Source organism: Gossypium hirsutum, chromosome A03, assembly GCF_007990345.1.
Source record: "Gossypium hirsutum isolate 1008001.06 chromosome A03, Gossypium_hirsutum_v2.1, whole genome shotgun sequence".
Lineage (NCBI taxonomy): Eukaryota > Viridiplantae > Streptophyta > Magnoliopsida > Malvales > Malvaceae > Gossypium > Gossypium hirsutum.
Window position 1 is genome coordinate 84314112 of NC_053426.1, and position 13544 is coordinate 84327655.

The window sequence follows — 13544 nt, forward strand, 5'->3', positions numbered from 1 at the left end:
TGACAAAAAAATATGACACATATAACAAAATACTAAGTCCCCATACATGCCATACTTAAATGTATCAAGTCAATATACCCCAAAAGATCATTGATATGACTTGAACTCCGACGTCCACGATCCCTGACCTAGCTTGGCGATGCTATAAGAAAGAGAAAAGAGAGGTGTAAGCAATAGCTAGTAAGTCGTGGCAAATAATAAAAACTTAGGTCATGAAATCATAGATTACACATACTATCAATTACCACTACATTATCATATACACATAATGAATTATTGAGAATGATAATAAATGTATTTGAACATCATGCTTATCTACTCTTTCATACCCGTACCAAAATCCCAACATGAATCGAGTCCAAAACTCATGAGGTTTACGTACATACCTGTACCGTGCATTATTACTCATTCTACCCCACATTCTTAATCGTAATCTTGAATGGCCGGTTAAATTACCTGGAATGTAAAGGACGTTTGGAATCATCACACACCACATAAAATGCCAAAGCCATGTCCCGACATGGTCTTACATGGGTCTTCATACCAATGCCATATCCCAGATATGGTTTTATACAAAGTCTCATGTCGGTTCCGATTCCATGTCCCAGACATGGTCTTATACGGGACCTCATATCGATGCCATGTCCCAGATATAGTCTTATATGGGAACTCATATCGATGCCATGTCTCAGACATGGTCTTACACAAAATCTCATATCAACGCCATATCCTAGATATGGTCTTACACTGGCACACATATCAATGCCGATGCCATGTCCCAAACATGGTCTTACACTGGCTCTCATATCAACACGGATTCCATGTCCCAAATATGGTCTAACACGCGATCTCATAAATCGTTGTGTCATGATATCTAAATCCTAAGCATTCTTTAGGGTCACCCGGGACTTTCGAGAAATAAAACTGTCACCAAACTTTCATTAAATCGTCACAAGCCAATTTCATTAAGGCATACATACATATATCATAGAATATCAATTATTAAACGCATAATAATGGAATTGTTGAATTACTTACACCTAAATTACCTCAGTGCAAAATATGACAATTTGCGATTTAATCCACAACCTTACATTTTCCTTAGTCAAGGTCTATCCCTCGTCCCTCTTGATCTATAATAGCACATTTAGCTCATATAATACACGCACTATTCAATTCATTCCAAAAATCACTATATGGAAAAATTACAATTTTGCCCTTAAAATTTTATAAAATTATGAAATTTCCCCTAGGCTCGTAAAATGAAAAGTACCTATTTTTCTTATTATTCAAGCCTAGCTGCATCATTTTCTCTCTTATACCAACCCATATTTATCATTTATTCACACATTTACACACAGTTTTTACATCTTTTATAATTAGGTCCTTTTTATCAATTTCACCAAAAAACACCTAATAAAAGTTGTTTATCACCCATCAAACTTTCATATTCTTCCATTAGACATCAAAGCACAAGCATGTCATTCATGGGTATATTTTTGAACATGAAACCTAGCTCAAATTAAGGGTAGAATAGCTAAATCGAGCTACGAGGATTTCAAAAATATAAAGAACATTAAAAACGAGGCTAGGATGCACTTACTTTTAAGCTTGAAGATGAAAGATACCCTAGTTATAGCTTCCTTATGATATTCGGCCAAAGGGAGTGAAGATGAACACAAATTTTGACTATTTTTCCCTTTTAATGCCAAAATGCCCCTCTATTAAACTTTGATATTTTATCCCTCCTATGTCCATTTTTGTCCATAATGACATATAATGGTCTAACTTCCAAATAAGGACTTCAAATTTCAAATATGTTCACATTTAAGCCCTTAAATCAACTAGAACACATGTTTTTCAACTATCGCAATTTAGTCCTAATAACTCAATTGGACACCTTATCGGTAAAATTTCTCATCAATATTTTCACACAAGCATGCATATATATCATGGACCTCATAACATCCATAAAATAATTATTTCTATCTCAGATTGTGGTCTCAAAACATTGTTCGGACAGGCCCTAATTCGGGATGTTACATTCACTAATGGAATCGTTGTATTGCGTAGCACCTTGACTACTCGATCTAGGACTGCAACCAATTCTCCTCATATGAAAGACCTGATAGAACATCGATCTCCTCAACATGAACAATGTGAGAAGGATCAGATATATACTTTTGTAGCATGGAGACATGGAAAACGTAATGTATACGCTCTAACTGAGGCGGCAACAATAAACGATAAGCAATCGGTTCAATCCGGTCGGCAGCCTCACAAGGGCCAATGGACCTCAGATTGAGATTACCCTTCTGCTCGAACCTCAGAACTTTCTTCCATGACAAACCTTTAAGAATACCTTATCACCAACCTAATATTCAATGTTTCGATGTCTAAGGTTAGCGTAAGGCTTCTATCAATCAGAAGCAGCCTTCAACCACTCGCAAACAAGTCTCACCTTATCCTCACCTCCTGAACCAACTTCGGACCCAAGTTGCTCTTCTCCTCAATATCAGACCAACACAGAGGAGTTTTACACCTCTGGCCATACAAAGCCTCGAACGGTGCCATATGAAAACTCTTCTGATAGCTATTATTATACCTAAACTCGGCTAATGGCAAGTGACAATCCTAGATACCTTCGAAGTCGATAACACAACTACGAAGCATGTCCTAAAGAATCTGGAACACCCTGTCTGACTGACCATCGGACTGCGAATGATAAGCTAAACTGAAATGAAGCTTCGAACCCAAATCCTCAAGCTACACCTTCTAGAATCTCAAAGTAAACCGCATATCTCGATCTGATATGATTAAAACAGGAACTCTATAAACACGAACAATCTCTCAGATGTAGACCTCAGCTAACTAATGCAGACAAGAAGTCATATAGACTACCAGAAAATGTGCAGACTTCGTAAATCTATCCATAATCACCCAGATCGAATCCTTACATGTAAGAGTCAGAGGCAAACCCAAAACAAAGTCCATCATAATCTTCTCCTATTTCTACTCTAAAATTTTAATAGGCTGAAGCAAACTCGATAGACGATGACGTTCAACTTTCGCCCTCTGCCAAACCAAACATCTCACAACAAAGTCGACAACCTCCTTCTTCAACCCAGGCCATCAATACAGAATCTGAAGATCCTAATACATATTATTCCTATCAGGATGCATATGGAATGTGTGACACCCCTAAATTGACCCTATCGGAAAGCGGTTTCGGGACCGCTAAACCGAGTCACCAAATTATTTGAATATGATATTTATTGTCTAAAATATGTGAATATGAACGTGTGAAAGTTTTAAGCTTCGATTTAGTTAATTGCATGTGAATTTAGTTAATAAGGACTTATGTATGACACTTTTAAAATGTGATAGTTAATCTATAAGGATCAATTAGTGCATGTCATATGAATAAGGGTTTGCATGTCAAATATCCATTATTAATGAGTAGTGGCCGGCCATGGATGGGTCATTGATGATAATATGAATTCTTTTATTAGCACTATGAGTTTAGAAATAAAAGAATGAATTAAGAATGATAAAACATGAGGTGAGTGGAGGAGAAACCAAAGTTGTCTCCCCTTATCCCCATTGCCGTGACTAGTGAAAGAGGAGAAAAACAAAGTTCTCTCTTTGTTGTTCAACTTGGCCGAATAGAAGAAACAAAGAGGAGAAGAATTTTTGGTCACTTGAGTCATTAAAAGGTTAGTATATTATGTTAAATTGTGAAATTTTAACTTGTTTTAGGTAAATAATCATGGTTCTTACTTAGCCCATGCTAAAATTTGTAATTTTGATGGATGATTGGAGCATTCGGCTAGGGTTAAAGGAAGGGATTTTGGTTGTTTCATCTAAGTATTGATGATGAATGTGTTGTGGAAAGAAATCGGTCTTCCTAAGAATATGATTTGTGAATGTTTATATTAGTAATAGCCAAAATTAAAGAGGTTTGATGTCTTGAACAAATGTTGTTTATATGTTTTGAATTAAGTAAAAGAATTTATGTTTGAACACTTAAGGATTCGGCATTGTTCATGACTATTGTATTTAGAATGTGATTTTGAATATTACGAATATTGGAATGTAAGTATAGGTGTGATCGGTCATAGGAACTTGATATGAAGTTTTGTTAGGTGAGTGATGAATGGCCGAATGAATTATATACATTGTGAGGATGAAATTTGTATATAAATTGTGTATGTGTGATTTTATTAGTTAATGGCGTTTTGGCATTATACTTTGTTATGTGTGCATTCGGACTTTAGGGGTAATAAGATGAAGTTAAAAGGGTTAAAGAAGTTTCTAAGGCTTGATAAGTTATTGTAACCATTGCCGATTATATAATTGGTTAAAGGAAACTTCAAATCGTCCATGTATGAATATATGAGTTGATTATTAAATGAGTATTCGGCAACATTTATAATAATGAATATGAGAGTGTATATACATACATGTTGTGCATAACTTGAGTAATCGACTAAAATATATTTATATGTATGTTGATACCTTATGTATACGCCTTGTGTCAGTGAGACATTCGAATATAAATATGTGTTAAAGTTACATATACAATTGTTTAATGTGACTTATCAAGTACACAAATTTGAAAACGAACGATAATAGACTTAAGTGGTCAATTGATTCAAATGAATTGGTTTTAAGATGTATATGGATGCCGTATGACTATGTTTGATTGGAAAGTAAATTTGTTTGAATTAGCTCAAGAGCTTAGAGGACCAAAGTTGGATAAAGGAAAGGAAAAAGTGCTCGAATAGCCGCTGAAATCGTTCGACAACATCCGAGGTAAGTTTTAAGTGATTAAACATTGAGTAAATTCAATTATAATAGGACATGATGAGTTGATTTAATAAGATATGATGTGGCCATGATATGTTCTAAGCTCAAATGGTAAGTTCTTAAGTGTTTGAGCTTGGGAATTTAAGGGTAATTTGAAATAGTCTGCTTAGGACAGCAGCAGTAACGTGACTTTAGAAAATCACCATAAATATATGGATTTGAATTAGAGGCTGGATGAGACATGAAATTAAATCTTACTGAGTCTAGTTTCTTATAAAAGAAACCGTGTAAGCAAAGGAATTTTCGATAATGAGATACTTAAAGTTGTGTGAGACAGCGCAGAATGACACTGTAATCCTCTGTTCTGTTTTTAGAAAATCATTATAAATTGTAAAAAAATGGTTATAAGATAAAATTTATATGCTTAGACTCCTTAATGAGTATAGTTTCAAATGAAATCAAATACAACACATTTTGAATTCTGTAAAATGAGAAATTTGATTTGTAGTGAAGAGTGGTCAGATTAGTCAAATAGTGAAACAGGGGAAACTTTAAGAAAAATCTGGTATTGATTGGCCAAACCTAAAATTCTGGAAATTTTATAGATGGAATATATACGAGTCTATATTCAGGAAAAATTAACGGAAAGTGATTTGGAAAAATAGCTTGTGCTGAATTTGAGATTGTGTTGTAAACCTTGATAAACTTGTTTTAGTTGCTCATAAGCTATTGATTAAACCCATAAGTGAATTCTAAATTGTGATATTGGAAAATGATAGATGTAGATTCAGCCAAGACAGTGTATATATGTGATAAGGCCTAATGGCCGATGTGATGAATGTGAAAGTGTATATATGTGATAAGGCCTAATGGCCGATGTGATGAATGTGAAAGTGTATATATGTGATAAGGCCTAATGGCCGATGTGATGAATGTGAAAGTGTATATATATGTGATAAGGCCTAATGGCCGATGTGATGAATGTGAAAGTGTATATATGTGATAAGGCCTAATGGCCGATGTGATGAATGTGAAAGTGTATATATATGTGATAAGGCCTAATGGTCGATGTGATGAATGTGAAAGTGTATATATGTGATAAAGCCTAATGGCCGATGTGATGAATGTGAAAGTGTATATATATGTGATAAGGCCTAATGGCCGATGTGATGAATGTGAAAGTGTATATATATGTGATAAGGCCTAATGGCGATGTGATGAATGTGAAAGTGTATATATGTAATAAGGCCTAATGGCCGATGTGATGAATGTGAAAGTGTATATATGTGATAAGGCCTAATAGCCGATGTGATGAATGTGAAAGTGTATATATGTGATAAGGCCTAATGGCCGATGTGATGAATGTGAAGGTGTATATATGTGATAAGGCCTAATGGCCGATGTGATGAATGTGAAAGTTTATATATGTGATAAGGCCTAATGGCCGATGTGATGCATGTGAAAGTGTATATATGTGACAGGGCCGAGTGGCCAACGTGATGGATGTGAAAGTGTATAAATATGATAAGTCCCGAAGGGCATTTGTGTCAGTACTATATCCGGGTTAAAACCCCGTAAGCTTTATGCGAGAATATTATCACTGATTAATGTCCGTAAGCTTCGTGCTCGTACTATATCCGAGCTCTAAAGACCCGATGACTACGTGTGGAGATTATGTCCGGGTAAGACCCGATGACTACGTGTGGAGATTATGTCTGGGTAAGACCCGATGACTACGTGTGGAGATTTTGTCCGGGTAAGACCCGATAACTTCGTGTGGAGATTTCGTTTGAGCTAAAGGTCTCACCGATAATCCGAGTAGAGGTTAAAGCTATAAGACTTCGTAATAAGAATTGCTTATAAATATATTCAATGTGAAAGGTTAAACAGGTATGTACTCCAAGTTTATATGTGAGCTTGATTTGCACTAAATCATAAGGTAGTTATGTGATGCATACGAGAGCAATCTATGAGACTATTCCTATGATTATGTGACGTCAGATCAGTGTGAGAGGTTATGTGAAATCATACGATATATCTATGTCACATGAGCTCACTTTTATGTGAAAGTTTATCTGCCTATTGTATATGATGAGATGTGCATATTCCCTAAAGGGATGGTATGCCCGAAGGAAGAGTGAAATAAAAATACGAACAACTATGTTATAATTTGATTGTTATCTATTGACACTGCTTAAAACTTACTAAGCATTGTAATGCTTACTCCGTTTACTCTGTTTCCTCTGTTTTATAGATCTCATTGCGAAGCTACAGGCTCGGGGATCGTCAGCAACTAGTCACACTATCACTATCCACTGCTTGTTACTGTTATGTTTAGAACTATTTTATGGCATGTATAGAATAGACTAGTGGCGGAAGAATATTTTTGGTTAATGTATATAAGCCATGCGAAAATGGCATCTTTTGAATGTTTACTTAGTGAAGTTTAAATTTTATCTCTTGCTGTGCTTAGTACTTATTTAAATGAATGATCTTTATTTCAAGAAAAAGTTTAAAATTTTACTGTTTTGACATGAGTTACAAGTCCGGTAATGCCCCTTACCTATTCCGGCGACGGTTACGGGATAGGGGTGTTACATTTTATTGGTATCAGAGTTACGGTTTAGTCGATTCTAGGACTAACGTAGCACGCGTGAGTCTATCTATACGTGCCATAAAGTGATAAAATGATAGTGTGATGATTTTTGACTATTAAAATGTGTTTGCTGTATTGTAATGAATCTTGATCCCGATCGAGCTGTAGCAAGCTTCTGACTATGAGAATCTGCGATATAACTTCACTTAGATATGCCTAAATTATTAAGTTGATCAGGTACGTATCATGTACTCGTATTTCAATTTCGATTTGGATTGAATTATAAGGGTATAAGTGATGCAATTTTGAAAGAGTGTTATGACTATAAATGTGATTTTTGTATGTGGCTATGGAACTGGAAGTTGAATGGTCGATAAGCATGTTGTGTTTGTATTCAAGTAATGTAAATGATATACTAATGTGTATTGCTATATGTGTATATGTACATGAGAATTGAGAGTGAAATGTCCGGGCTAAATCCCGAAGAGCATTCGTGCTAGTGATGTATCCGGACTAAGTTCCGAAGAGCATTCGTGCTAGTGATGTATCCGGACTAAGTTCCGAAGAGCATTCGTGCTAGTGATGTATCGGACTAAGTTCCGAAGAGCATTCGTGCTAGTGATGTATCCGGACTAAGTTCTGAAGAGCATTCCTGCTAGTGATGTATCTGGGCTAAATCCCGAAGAGCATTCGTGCTAGTGATGTATCCGGACTAAGTTCCGAAGAGCATTCGTGCTAGTGATATATCCAGGCTAAATCCCGAAGAGCATTCGTGCTAGTGATGTATCCGGACTAAGTTCCGAAGAGCATTCGTGCTAGTGATATATCCGTGCTAAACCCCAAAGAGCATTCGTGCTGGTGTTATATCCGGGCTAGGTCCCGAAGAGTAATCATGCTGGTGACGTGTATTCGGGCCTTCGTGCCTAGTAGGCTTCGTGCCGGTAAATTGAGCAAAGTTTAAGTGCTCATTACTATACGAATTCAAATTTAAATGAGATGATATGTTTAAAAGTGTACATACATGATGTTTATAGACTTGGTTAAGTCATATCAATGTGTATTAACGAATGAATAAGAGCACTATGTATGTGAATGATTAGAGGCACTGTGTGTGTGCGAATTCCTTTAACCGAGCACTATGAGTGCGAGATCGGTCAGTGGGCACTAAGTGTGTGAAGTGGAATTCATGTAAGACCTCGTTTGGGACGAAGGCATTGATTTGAGATAGTGTGTAAGACCATGTCTGGGACATGGCATCGGCTCGATATGTGAGAATATGTAAGACCATATCTAGGATATGGCATTGTAAGAGCTATATGTGCTATTGCTGAATGGACACTATTTTGTTAATCTTGTTCAAGAAATTATTTAGATTAAGTTTCGACATTCGAAAGTTTGAAAGAATTTTTGATGAATGTTGATAATTTTGGATATACGAGTTATGCGCTAGAATAAATCTCATGCCAGTGTATTATATTAGGCTTTATGCCTATTCGACTGTATACGGGTAACGTTAACTATGATTGAATGTGCTAAATGAACTAAATGTTCAGGTACGTGGAAGTTGACTTTTCTTTTGGAAATGAGTTAAGTTGAATATTGAGATGTGATAAAGTTATAAAGGATATTTATTGGGATGTTTGAGTATATGTGTACTTTCGGTTAGGTTACAGCTTATTCATGAATGAAAATGTGGGTTACAAATATGTGGGTTGATGATGTGAATTATACATGTTAATATGTGCTTAATATGTGTTTGAAATGCATTTGTGAATTAAGTTAAGTGATTATTGCTTATGAAATCAAGAAAATGAGATATTGGTGCATACTTGTAGAAATGTTTATGTATTTGTTTTAAGATAAGAAAATGATTTTATAGATCGATGCGAAATCAGTAATGAATTACAATTGCTATCGATGAGCTAATGTTTATATGGATATAATTCAATAAGAGGACGTTATCCTAAACTATGCATCGGTAGAAATTTTCGAGGACGAAAATCCCTAAAGGGGGGAAGAGTTGTGACACCCCTAAATTGCCCCTAGTCGGACAGTGGTTTCGGGACCGCTAAACCGAGTCACCAAATTATTTGAATATGATATTTATTGTCTAAAATATGTGAATATGAATGTGTGAAAGTTTTAAGCTTCGATTTAGTTAATTGCATGTGAATTTAGTTAATAAGGACTTATGTATGACACTTTTAAAATGTGATAGTTAATCTATAAGGATCAATTAGTGCATGTCATATGAATAAAGGGTTTGCATGTCAAATATCCATTATTAATGAGTAGTGGCCGGCCATGGATGGGTCATTGATGATAATATGAATTCTTTTATTAGCACTATGAGTTTAGAAAATAAAAGAATGAATTAAGAATGATAAAACATGAGGTGAGTGGGAGGAGAAACCAAAGTTGTCTCCCCCTTACTCCCCATTGCCGTGACTAGTGAAAGAGGATAAAAACAAAGTTCTCTCTTTATTGTTCAACTTGGCCGAATAGAAGAAACAAAGGAGGAGAAGAATTTTTGGTCACTTGAGTCATTAAAAAGGTTAGTATATTATGTTAAATTGTGAAATTTTAACTTGTTTTAGGTAAATAATCATGGTTCTTACTTAGCCCATGCTAAAATTTGTAATTTTGATGGATGATTGGAGCATTCGGCTAGGGTATAAAGGAAGGGATTTTGGTTGTTTCATCTAAGTATTGATGATGAATATGTTGTGGAAAGAAATCGGTCTTCCTAAGAATATGATTTGTGAATGTTTATATTAGTAATAGCCAAAATTAAAGAGGTTTGATGTCTTGAACAAATGTTGTTTATATGTTTTGAATTAAGTAAAAGAATTTATGTTTGAACACTTAAGGATTCGGCATTGTTCATGACTATTGTATTTAGAATGTGATTTTGAATATTACGAATATTGGAATGTAAGTATAGGTGTGATCGGTCATAGGAACTTGATATGAAGTTTTGTTAGGTGAGTGATGAATGGCCGAATGAATTATATACATTGTGAGGATGAAATTTGTATATAAATTGTGTATGTGTGATTTTACTAGTTAATGGCGTTTTGGCATTATATTTTGTTATGTGTGCATTCGGACTTTAGGGGTAATAAGATGAAGTTAAAAGGGTTAAAGAAGTTTCTAAGGCTTGATAAGTTATTGTAGCCATTGCCGATTATATAATTGGTTAAAGGAAACTTCAAATCGTCCATGTATGAATATATGAGTTGATTATTAAATGAGTATTCGGCAACATTTATAATAATGAATATGAGAGTGTATATACATACATGTTGTGCATAACTTGAGTAATCGACTAAAATATATTTATATGTATGTTGATACCTTATGTATACGCCTTGTGTCAGTGAGACATTCGAATATAAATATGTGTTAAAGTTACATATACAATTGTTTAATGTGACTTATCAAGTACACAAATTTGAAAACGAACGATAATAGACTTAAGTGGTCAATTGATTCAAATGAATTGGTTTTAAGATGTATATGGATGCCGTATGACTATGTTTGATTGGGAAGTAAATTTGTTTGAATTAGCTCAAGAGCTTAGAGGACCAAAGTTGGATAAAGGAAAGGAAGAAGTGATCGAATAGCCGCTGAAATCGTTCGACAACATCCGAGGTAAGTTTTAAGTGATTAAACGTTGAGTAAATTCAATTATAATAGGACATGATGAGTTGATTTAATAAGATATGATGTGGCCATGATATGTTCTAAGCTCAAATGGTAAGTTCTTAAGTGTTTGAGCTTGGGAATTTAAGGGTAATTTGAAATAGTCTGCTTAGGACAGCAGCAGTAATGTGACTTTAGAAAATCACCATAAATTTATGGATTTGAATTAGAGGCTGGATGAGACATGAAATTAAAGCTTAATGAGTCTAGTTTCTTATAAAAGAAACCGTGTAAGCAAAGGAATTTCCGATAATTAGATACTTAAAGTTGTGTGAGACAGCGCAGAATGACACTGTAATCCTCTGTTCTGTTTTTAGAAAATCATTATAAATTGTACAAAAATGGTTATAAGATAAAATTTATATGCTTAGACTCCTTAATGAGTCTAGCTTCAAATGAAATCAAATACAACACATTTTGAATTCTGTAAAATGAGAAATTTGATTCGTAGTGAAGAGTGGTCAGATTAGTCAAATAGTGAAACAGGGGAAACTTTAAGAAAAATCTGGTATTGATTGGGCAAACCTAAAATTCTGGAAATTTTATGGATGGAATATATACGAGTCTATATTCAGGAAAAATTAACGGAAAGTGATTTGGAGTTTTGTAGCTCCAGTTATAAATAATTTAGTGACTATTGCTCAGAAAAAACAGCTTGTGCTGAATTTGAGATTGTGTTGTAAACCTTGATAAACTTGTTTTAGTTGCTCATAAGCTATTGATTAAACCCATAAGTGAATTCTAAATTGTGATATTGGAAAATGATAGATGTAGATTCAGCCAAGACAGTGTATATATGTGATAAGGCCTAATGGCCGATGTGATGAATGTGAAAGTGTATATATGTGATAAGGCCTAATGGCCGATGTGATGAATGTGAAAGTGTATATATATGTGATAAGGCCTAATGGCCGATGTGATGAATGTGAAAGTGTATATATGTGATAAGGCCTAATGGCCGATGTGATGAATGTGAAAGTGTATATATATGTGATAAGGCCTAATGGCCGATGTGATGAATGTGAAAGTGTATATATATGTGATAAGGCCTAATGGCCGATGTGATGAATGTGAAAGTGTATATATGTGATAAGGCCTAATGGCCGATGTGATGAATGTGAAAGTGTATATATATGTGATAAGGCCTAATAGCCGATGTGATGAATGTGAAAGTGTATATATGTGATAAGGCCTAATGGCCGATGTGATGAATGTGAAGGTGTATATATGTGATAAGGCCTAATGGCCGATGTGATGAATGTGAAAGTGTATATATGTGACAGGGCCGAGTGGCCAACGTGATGGATGTGAAGTGTATAAATGTGATAAGTCCCGAAGGGCATTTGTGTCAGTAATATATCCGGGTTAAAACCCCGCAGGCTTTATGCGAGAATATTATCACTGATTAATGTCCGTAAGCTTCGTGCTCGTACTATATCCGAGCTCTAAAGACCCGATGACTACGTGTGGAGATTATGTCCGGGTAAGACCCGATGACTACGTATGGAGATTATGTCCGGGTAAGACCCGATGACTACGTGTGGAGATTTTGTCCGGGTAAGACCCGATAACTTCGTGTGGAGATTTCGTCTGAGCTAAAGGTCTCACCGATAATCCGAGTAGAGGTTAAAGCTATAAGACTTCGTAATAAGAATTGCTTATAAATATATTCAATGCGAAAGGTTAAACAGGTATGTACTCCAAGTTTATATATGAGCTTGATTTGCACTAAATCATAAGGTAGTTATGTGATGCATACGAGAGCAATCTATGAGACTATTCCTATGATTATGTGACGTCGGATCAGTGTGAGAGGTTATGTGAAATCATACGATATATCTATGTCACATGAGCTCACTTTTATGTGAAAGTTTATCTGCCTATTGTATATGATGAGATGTGCATATTCCCTAAAGGGATGGTATGCCCGAAGGAAGAGTGAAATAAAAATACGAACAACTATGTTATAATTTGATTGTTATCTGTTGACACTGCTTAAAACTTACTAAGCATTGTAATGCTTACTCTGTTTACTCTGTTTCCTCTGTTTTATAGATCTCATTGCGAAGCTACAGGCTCGGGGATCGTCAGCAACTAGTCACACTATCACTATCCACTGCTTGTTACTGTTATGTTTAGAACTATTTTATGGCATGTATAGAATAGACTAGTGGCGGAAGAATATTTTTGGTTAATGTATATAAGCCATGCGAAAATGGCATCTTTTGAATGTTTACTTAGTGAAGTTTAAATTTTATCTCTGGCTGTGCTTAGTACTTATTTAAATGAATGATCTTTATTTCAAGAAAAAGTTTAAAATTTTACTGTTCTGACATGAGTTACAAGTCCGGTAATGCCCCTTACCTATTCCGGCGACGGTTACGGGATAGGGGTGTTACAGAATGGGAATGCAACATTAAAATTCAAGTTCAAA